Source organism: Schistocerca serialis, chromosome 3 (assembly GCF_023864345.2).
Source record: "Schistocerca serialis cubense isolate TAMUIC-IGC-003099 chromosome 3, iqSchSeri2.2, whole genome shotgun sequence".
Classification (NCBI taxonomy): Eukaryota; Metazoa; Arthropoda; class Insecta; order Orthoptera; family Acrididae; genus Schistocerca; species Schistocerca serialis.
The window spans coordinates 190,554,853-190,565,755 of NC_064640.1; the positions used below are offsets into that span (position 1 = coordinate 190,554,853).

At 34.9% G+C, this 10,903-nt stretch overlaps 1 protein-coding gene across 2 annotated transcripts in view; it reads right to left on the minus strand.

Moving 5' to 3' along the window:
* Window positions 1–6,970, minus strand: part of LOC126469896 (ras-like GTP-binding protein Rho1) — a 60,299-nt gene extending 53,329 nt beyond the window's left edge. Inside the window, exon 1 of one of the 2 annotated variants that reach the window (XM_050097239.1) lies at window positions 6,697–6,970. The gene's annotated coding sequence lies outside the window, so the exon portion shown is untranslated. The remainder of the gene's footprint in view (window positions 1–6,696) is intronic. The other variant, XM_050097240.1, reaches the window with a different exon arrangement.
* Window positions 6,971–10,903: the final 3,933 nt, after the last annotated feature.

A 10,903-nucleotide genomic window follows, 5' to 3' on the forward strand; every position in this document is an offset into this window, starting at 1 on the left:
ACTTTATTTGGTTGTAAATGTGATTACATTAATGCAAGGTCAGTTTTTGCCAATTTCATTTTTATTTGTGTTGTTACATCAGCCATAATAAAGTTAACTTATTTGTAAGCCATATGACGTCAAAACACCTCTTGAATTTATGCAAAATACAAGAATTCCTTATTCTGTGTTTACAATCATTTACTTCTGTAACTGTATCTTCCCTTGCCTACATAATAATAATAATAATAATAATAATATAGGTTGTGCACATGCACACACACTACTGCTGTACCTGCTTCTGCTAAAATTCTGTGAGCTATTACCCTAAATTTCGTTTTATATATAAAAATTTTCCTACCTTTAATGTTTGAGGAAATAAGGGTGACATCTCAAAAACAGCATGTTGCTGTTCTTAGGATTAAAATTTGTTCCAACTGAAGACTTACCATTCTAAACTGAAATTTTAGACTTTCACTGCAATTTTTTGGACTAAACTGTTCTAGAAAGTAGCTTTGGGAAGAAACTGCTTTAGAATGAAGCACCTTGTACATTTCAACACTTTTGCTTACATTTATCTTGCCAGTCTATGGGATTAGAAAACATTCCATTTATTTTTGTTAGCTGCATTTTTTAAACGATTGATTAATTTTGATCGCCTTTTTCTTTGAGATCTTTATCAGTCACATTTGCTTTTCAGCCAACTCTAATGGTCTTAAATAATAGGTCAAATTTCCACTGAAGAGTGCTGCTGTCAATGTGACTGATTCATATTAATTTATTTTGACAACTAGTTTATTTTCAAGCACTGGATGCGGAGACTAAAAATTCTATGGGGGCAACCATGGTCTCTCTCTCTCTCTCTCTCTCTCTCTCTCTCTCTCTCTCTCTCTCTGTGTGTGTGTGTGTGTGTGTGTGTGTGTGTGTGTGTGTGTGTGTGTGTGTGTGTGTGTGTAAAAATGTATTTGTTTCACATGCATGAGCAGTTTCCTCCCAAAAGCCTGAACGTCCAGTTACACCAACGGCTAATTTGGAAACAACATCCAAATTAACAGGCATATTATTCTGGAAATGGTATAATCACCAAACCATCTCTCATGAAAACATCCTACATTCTGAATGCTGGAAAATAAGCATTTAGTGTCCCATAAATGGTGTGGCCAATAATGATAGAGATACAGTTCTAATATGATAGAATGGGAATGGGAATCAGCCAGGTTCTTTTAACTGTACTGCTTCAGAATGAGGTCCTATTGTTTTAAACACTGTGCCACTGTGTTTGATTACATGACAATACTGCACTTTTCACCCTTTCATCTTCCACATCACAGATTCCTGATGAAACATTATTGCCTTCAAGGACGTGTTTAAAAATCACATTAAATATTATTACGTTTTGAAATAGAAACTTTTTTAGTTCCAGAAGGTCACAGAATGTTTCATTCTTCCACCAAAAAGTGAATCTTGATAGTTATAAATTGCCAAGTACTGACAATTTTAACAGGCACTGAAAGACATAATTCTTTATAAGATGAGGGTTGTTGTTCCCTATATAGTCACCGTGAAGAAACGCTATTTTCAGGAGTACTTATATTAACAGGACAACACAAACAGAGGAAAGAATGTGCAACAACTCAAGAGCTGCAGTGAATGACGTGCAAGTTATAGTATAAACCATTCTATTCCATAATTTTCATATTTTGCAAGACAATAAGTAACACATGCACTTGATACTTTTGTGGTTTCATTTACATCTGTTAACTCTAGACAGCTGGCTCCCTGAAGTGATACTATTCAAGTGGCAGAAAGATTTTACTTACAACTATGTAATACAGTGAAAAAACACGAAGTCCCAGTATTAATAAGCCCCTGCCTGTTTATTCACAGATTCTGATACTCAACAGTTTTGAAAGACAGATTTTAAAACTGTGCCATTACACAAGATGACATATCATACACCTGCAAAATCTACTGGCCTCTCATATTTATCATGCCTTACATCAACATACTACCGCACTGTCAAATTCTGGGAAGAGGAAAGAAAGCAAGACACTATGTCCAGTCAACATCAAGGTCACAAGAAACCTATTACCGGCACAACTGGAAAAGGCATGGGTAAAAGTCAACTGTAAACCACTTACTGAGACAGGCATTCACCTTTAGTTATAAATGGCATTCACCTTTAGTTATAAATGGCATTCACCTTTAGTTATAAATGGAAACCACAGCAAATAGAAATTGTGCACCCATACAAAAATGCCAGTGCAATACATTTAAGAACTGTCCCACCTAACTTGATAGCTTATTGAAGAACAGAATAACCACATGGATGTGTGTGTTCCAACACACTACGCGAGAGAGAGAGAATCTGTTGGTGCTTTTGTCGAGCATAGACAAAGAAAGCACAGAGTAAGGTTGAAACAACAGTGCACGGTATGTAAAGGAGGTGAGAAAACAAAAACTTAAGTCACTGAGCAGAATACAGTACAACAAACTGATGAAACCATTAATTCTTTAAGCACCAATGACTGCCTGCAATCATATCTATATCCATAAGATTACATAAAGATAGAAGATGAAAGAAACAAGTGGTGAACTTCCAATTACAACAAATTCAATGAATATTCACAATTAAACAACAATAAAACAAAATGGAATTTCAATTATGAGAACACTATGAGGCAGTAGAACATAGAACAAGTAGCTAACTATCCTTGATCCATTCTTTCATACAAAACCAGAAGAGAAAAAGCAATGTTAAAGTAAAAACAATCACACAAAAATATGTTCAAACCACAAAAAATGGTGAGATTCGGAGAGCACCTTTAGTCATGTGACAACAATAGATAAACATGGTGACAAGTGAGAGGGTTGAAAAGAAACTGTCAAACTGAGAAACAAAAAAGCTAAGGAAGAAATGTACAAACTTCTGTTACAATAGAACTCAGACAGTTACAATGGAGCAATTGAGAAAAGAAGCAATTTTAAGAATGTAGGATGAAGTTTCCACAAATTTAGTGCCAGTTACCTAATGGCATCTAATGAGCCTCCACTGAGCAGTCAATCTGGATTTCCCAATGCCTGTCATTCCTTTTTGCATTATTTACTGTACCTTTTCTCTTCTGGTTCATGAGGAGGAGGTAATTTCAAAACCGCTGACATTTTGAACATGAATGTTACCTAAATGACAGTGATTTTGGACCTTTCACTTATAGTGCTATATACAAGAGTTTCAGACCATTCTTCAAATACTGATTTCATTGTTTCATCTGTTCACTCTGACAGGAGCAAGATCTTTGAACAGGGGCGAGGGAGGAAGCAGGTATGAATGGTAAAGTAGGTGGAGTACAAAAGGATTAGAGAAAGGTAATCCACACATACATGTAAATCACTTGGGACTTTACTGAAAATTTCATGTATCATCTGATGTGTGTATTAGGCATACAATTGTTATTGGGACACTCGATGTTTTTGAAGGCACACACCACAACACTACAGGTCACTGAAAACTGTTCCTCAATATTGATTCAATTTCATTATTCGACTGTGGAAGAGGAGTCAATACTTGCCACCATCTACGCGAAACACTAAAGACTGCTAATCACAAATCATCCTTACTGAACCTTTGATTACCTTAGTCCCTTGTGAGTGCTGCATCAACTGCATCTCATCAATAACATAATTATTAGTTTCAAAGTTAGTAGAAACAAAAAGATGCAGCCCGAAATATTTAAAACTGGAAATTTGAGAAACTATCAAGGCTCATCACACCATTAACAAATTAACATGCAAAAAAAGGAGAATCTGGAATGTGACAATGATCTACAGTGCCACGGCAAGACATAGTAAAGTACAATTCAAACAACAGTTTACCTCATTTGTACATGTGTCTAATATTTGTGCCACAAGCAGTTTATTACTCAGAACATGCAATTTATTATTATTATTATTATTAACACACAATGATACAACAAAGAATGTTCCCTTTTTAGTCCAATCTTAGTGTTACATGCCTCAGACAAATATATACAAACATGTGGCACAATTTCTTTCACCAGGCCTATCTCAGCAGGTCACAGGAAACATTGCAGATTGCAGCACAAAGAATGGGATACTAGTCACTATTAATAAACACTGGTAATTCCATATTTATCTGCACTAAAATTCAGCTGTATTAGTGACTTGAAACAGCACATTTCCCTCATTAAATGCATTATTGATGAAAAGAAAACTTAAGAACACCTCTGAAAAATTTAGAATGAGCTCAGTCCCCCCCCCCTTCCTCTCCTCTCCTCTCCAGTCCATTACTAAGTAAGCCTCATGAATTTAGTTCATGTAACTGTAAATCCCCATTAACAAACTTACAAATTGTAGGTATCTTATTTTAGAGTTGGACAAAAGATAATACATGAGAAGTCTTAAAACATAAAAGTGAGTCCCATGGAATAACAAAAAATATATATTATATGCTCTTGTATTACTTATTTTCCTTGTCACAAGTACCCCCAAATCCCCTGAGCTAAATTGCTTTTAAGGCAAGTCACTAATGTTGCTATATGCTCTTGTATTACTTATTTTCCCTGTCACAAGTACCCCCAAATCCCCTGAGCTAAATTGCCTTTAAGGCAAGTCACTAATGTTTACTTTCAGTTTCTCCACAGGAACTACTATTCCTACCTGAAGACTATCTTAAGACTGTTCACTCTGCCACCCTTCAGAAAACTGGTTGCATACTTATCATAATTTATAAATTTCACAACTGTACCCTGAAATAACAACTTTATGCACTACTGCCGGTGTTTTCCTAATCATAGTTGTTAATTTTGCACTTATTCATTAATTACAAAACACGAAAAAATTCTAGCTGCTGCACAAGATTATATTCACCTCACACCATATTACCACATCCCTTTCCCAAAATAAAAATAAAAATAGACCTGTGACCAGAACAACCATTCATTTAACACAGTACATGGCTGATACACGTTTTCCAATAAACCATTTAGTAGTTTTACTGTATCATAAATACATCCTTGGGCAACAAAAAGCAATTGAAAGTAAAGTCTCAATTAATTTACAACTTTTATTTTATCTACTACACCCAACAGTGAATATTCAGATATTAAGTCAAAATGATGTATGAAGAATGGCTGTTTGGAATCAGTATAAAGAACAAGCACTAAAGCACTCGGCACAGAAGACTTCATTATCTGGAATGAATGACAAGTTCCCTTAACATGGCACCTGTTAGAAATCTAGCCAACACTAAACAACCATCTGGTTCACCTCAGTCTGGTTAATTTCTTGTCCAAGAACATAGAATTTTAAAACTGAAAAGGTTCCTACATATTAAGTTACAAATAACAAACTTAAATTAGAATGTCCAAGTTGCCACTATTCCACTAATCCTATTATGGGGGAGGGGGGGGGGGGGATTTACAGGTGTCATGCTGACCAGAATGGTTACAAACTAATTGTAAACAAACACAAACATGGAAATTGCTTACAAGCAGCCCTGAAGAGAAAAATTAGTTTCCCCACTTCAAACTACCAGTTCCAAAACATTTCCTATACTCAATTCTACTTCAGTTATGGTTGACTGTATCGAAAGAATAGCCTTTAAACTAAATTCTAAAGTCTTATATAGTGGATGCAACAAAAGAAACCCTAATCTTTTATTTCATGTAGCAAATTAAGTGAAATATCTATTACATTAATAAGTAACAAATTATACTGAAAAGTACTTTTACAAATAAAACTTCCTTCTCGCAATTTTTTTCCTTAACGATTTACAAGATAGTCCAAATAAAACCGAACGTTTGTGGATAGGGAGTGTGGGAGTTGAGTAACAGGAATATAGAGTTTCGTTTAGTTCTTAAGAAACCAGTGCATTAATGTTAGGAGATGCAGCCCATGTTTGAAGATCGTGTAAAAATAGCTTAAAACTGCCAATTCATTCTACGAAAAGAATCTCACGTCAAATGTTTAGGACCTACCATACCTAATATGAATATTTAATTGATGCAATATTAAAAGAGAGGTGTATTAATGCGAAAGTCTGACTACGTATTTACGCACAACATTTGTTTTCAATAACAGTATTCCCTGGTTGACGCTTCTTGTGATCATCGGCTTACAAGTGGGACGCAAGTATAAATAGTATCTGCGATCATTCAGTCTGTATTACTGTAACACACTACGACAACCAATCAAATGAATGATTATACCTTTGTTAGTAACAAGCTTTGAAAACTTTCACAGGAAACAAGGCATTTCCCCCCGAAAAGGTCCGGTTACGAATAGTTTACTTAAGATATTTATGAATACTCAGCATCAAAAGAAGCTATAACTTAGATCTAACATTCGAAAGGCTGTTACCATAAAGCAAAAGGTAGTTAACGCAACAGGCTACACCAAAACGAATCGCTGATTACACCTTCGTAACTGTGATGTAGAACGCGCACAAACACCACTGTCGTCAGTGTCTAACGTATGTAGGCGCAGTACCATTCATTACCATCCTTTCTTTCACAAATGTTTGGCTCTACTTTGAGATGTAATTTATTAAGAACTAAATGACACTACAAACTTAGCATGCGTTAATGGGCAGATAAGAGCTTAACGAAGTTTTATCACTTACCGAACAGTACAAAAAGAGATAAAACGTTTAAATCTACCAATAAGTAACAAATCACAATTATACATCGTCAACGTTACCTTCGTAAATTCACTTGGAAGAATATTTGTTAAAAAGATGGCTGAACTTGGAGACCACACCTCACTGAACCTAAGGTGGTGAATTTCGCAACACGCTTTCAGTCTACGACAAAACTATTAACTGTCCAACGAGAAATCCTAAACTACCATCCCCCGCCTATCAGTGACAAACAAAACAATTAAATGAATATCATGAATGCAAATATCTCCGTAACTGTCCCGAGTAGAGCTTCACTTACTTCTTTGACAACTCAGGCAATTAATAACTCCGATGCGAATATCTTTGGATTACGTCAAGATATGTTACATTGTGGACTACACGTTTGGGAAACCAAAAATCAATAAAGTCTGTTGGTAGCCTTCAATTGAAAAAATGGTACACTTCATCAATATCGTGGCCATTGCATTTTCAGTCTCACCGAAGAAAACAATAAGCGTTTATAGTTGTACGTGTCCGTGATAACCATTCTGCTGCCGTAAATCTTCGTAAAATTCTTACTATTATTGATAGTCAATTAATTTGAAAATGTAGTGTTTTCAAATTGGTATACAGGTGCCGTTAGTTTGTAAGAATTCATGTTTTCTAAAAATAATATGAGGGTTCAAAATAAAAAGCCTATCTTCATCAGCGAATTGAATATTCCACAAGTTCTTGAAAACTGAGGAGAAAACACTTCTTTATACATCTGACAAAATTGGCAGTTTTGTTTATCTGGAATCAAGCTGTAACAAGAAATAACGATTTTACCCTTAATTATAATCACTATCAGTCAAGGTGAAAGCGATTTTTTTGTGTATGTGTTTGCTTTAAGAAATAAGTGAATGTTTCATAAACAGTGATACAGTATCTGTCCGCGATTAGTGTCCTAGAGTTTTGACAACATGAAAACCGTAAAAATTGTGGTTGACAAACTGTACAGAAATATCAGCTGTAGGGCCACTGCAGGTAATAGACAACAACATTTCATTTTGTTTCATTTATTCTTTATTGTAGTAAACATAAGCCTCATGCATTACAATTACTGATGGTAGCTATAGCATAAGTTAAATCTTACTATAAGATAAGATAAATAAGATACAAAAAAAGTTGTACAGTGCTCACAGTCAAAACATGCAAGGTATCAAATAAAATCTAATAACAATACTTATAATTAGAGGCCATCGAGGCAATAGGGAAATTTTAATACAAGCCAGTTCCTGAGCTTGGTTTTAAATTTTGAATCTTCATGGTCTTTCCGATATCTTGGTAATTTATTATAAGAATCTGCTCCTTTCACATATGGACTGTTTACAATACAGGTAAAATATCTTCTTATTCTAAAATAATCATTCTTATGTATGGTGCTGTATTCATACACTTGACTATTGACAAGAGTGTATTTTTTGTCCTCTTTCACCAGTATAACAGTTTGATAAACATAGAGTACATAAAATGTGAGCAATTTATGGCCAAATTTAAACAATTATTTGCACCATCTTCTTGTATCCCCCTTGGCAACCAGGCTAATTATTCTTTTTTTCCACAAGAAAACAATATTTCTGTAATAGTAGAAGTGCCACCTCACAATGCTAAACTATATGAAATGTAGAGATAAATTACCCAACATATACCACTTTGAAGTATGCCTGTCCAAATAACGGAAAACCCTCATAGTAGGTAGACACTGCTCGATATCCTTCAGCATAAATATTCACTATGCTTGTTCCAGTAAAATTTATGCAAAAAAACCTAAAAACTTATACAAAGATCCTTTCTCTCAGAACTTACATTATCATTTACAATTGATAAGGAAGGAACATTACTTCCTATGCCACAGTTAACTAGTTCAGTTTTGCTTACATTTACTTTAAAATCTATTTCTGCAAAGAAATGACATGTGAAAACAGCAAAAGTGTGACATCAGACTTTAATTCTAAATAGTTACTTGACCAGCACAGGCCAGACTTGTTGTCAACTTACATACATGTGGATACATCCCAAACTGCAGGGAGGTCATTGACGTAGTAAATGTCAAGATACCAACCACACTGGAGCATTGAGGAACTCCTGAACTGACAATGCAATTAGCAGATCACACACTCTTTATTGTCTTACCATCATTGAAGTGAATTTCAGTGCACTGAGTTCTGTTTTGAAGAGAGAAATGGATGAGTCTTAATATCCACCCATCGACATCATAGGCAATACATTTATGCAGAAGAATTTTATGGTTGACCCAGTCACAGGTGTTTGATAAGCCAAGGCACATATTCACTACCTTATATCCGGAGTCAAGCTTATCAAGTGCTACACATACAAACTCCATGACACTAAACATTGATCTCTAACCCACATGAAAGCCTTGTTGTAAATCAACTATGAGTCCTCTAGAGATAATGTGATCATCTAATTTAAGGGCTAAAATTATTTCAAGTAATTTACTGAACATAGATGTAAGTCATATTGCCCTACAGTTTCAAACGTCGGTTCTGGCTCAGTTTTTATGAGTTGGTTTCACTATGGTAATCTTTAATAGACCTGCGGTTATACCACTTACATAGACCAACTGAATCAGGTGATTCAATACAGGAACCAATTCAAGTTCACATTTTTTCAAGAGATTTGGAGAAAAATTGTCCTGGCTTGATTATGATTCATGATTAATAGTTTAAATGACCTCAGTATCATTTTCAGTAGTCGTACTAATGTCTATGTCATCATTTACAGTAGGTCGTTATGAAATGGGGCCATTTTTCACAAAATCAACAAAGAAATCCAATTTGTCACTAATAATATTGGGGTCATAAATGTCTTAATCATTTATAACTATAAAAAAACCTTTCCCTTATGTGTCTAATGTTATTTAAGAACTCCCAGGAACTCTTAGACACATTGTCAGATGATACAATCTTAGACTGTGTGCATTCAATTTTGCTGTTTTATCTACTTACAAAATAGTGATTCATACATGTTATAACTACATTTGTACAATTTATTTCCAGTATTTACAAAGAGGTCACACATGATATGCATGTCAGATGGAAAACTAAGTGTGTAAGCGCCTAAAAAGATCCTACCTTTTGATTGTCATATATGTTATTATTTTTACAAATCTTTGTAAGAGGACAATTCACGTCTTAGTGCCACATGAGAATTTTTTTTTTAAAAAAAGCCTTCTGTTGATTGTTTACCGTTTGACTAAAGAAAACAGTGTCCCAGCTTTCTGAGGTTAAACTACATTTAACAAGTGCAAGTTTTGCATCTGAAAATTTCCTCATATGTTAAAATAACTTAAAACAATCTTGGGCTATTAAATTATTGAAATCAAGTTTAGTGGTCAGCTACAAAATCATTTAGTGCGGTAGCCTCAAAACAATCTCTGTCAGTAATTACATGATCAATAGAAGAGGAACTACTATGTGTAATTGTAGTTGGCAGGTGGCCAAGACAGTGAGTCAGACAAAAGATGTACTAAGATCCAGAAACATAGTCCTATCATTGTTATCCAACATTTAAATCTCCTCATATACATACACAAACATTTTCACATATATTACACAAAACAACTTCTAGGTTATCATTAAAGACAGAAAAAGTTCCATTTGGGGAACTGTATATCCACAGAATGTGGGATGCAAACGTACAGACTGTTAACTTAATCATAAATCCACACAATAACTGTTCGCTCCTCAAATTTCGGAAATAAAACTTAACAGAGCATCCCCCATATAGAGTGAAAGTCCGCCACCTTTACATGCAGTTCTGCAGGACAAAAAGATCAAAGTACATTTCTTAAACTTAAAGATGTTTAGATCGTCAACACCATGTTGATGCTCTGTAAATCGAAACTGTCAGGAAGAAGATCAATGACAAATTGTTCCTCACAATAAAACTTATTTCTTAGTCCTCCAGTTTTTTGATTAAGTAGGCATAGGTTCATGTGTTTCAGATTAGTTAGGTATGTAATAGTGAGATCGCTCCTAAGCTGGAGTGGTTACTCAAAGGTTTCTTTCTCTGCAAAACCATGATGGATTTTGGTGGGGCTGCTATATTAGAGAAGGGTTTCTAACTTAAGAGTGATTCTGTCATATTTTTAAACAAAAATGGTTAAAAATTGTGTTGCATCTGGATACAGTACTGAATGTACTACAGGAAGCGGTATTCAGTTTCATCAAGCTTCCTCAGGAAAATAGTTTTGACAGTGACGTAGTTGGGAGGGGGAGGATG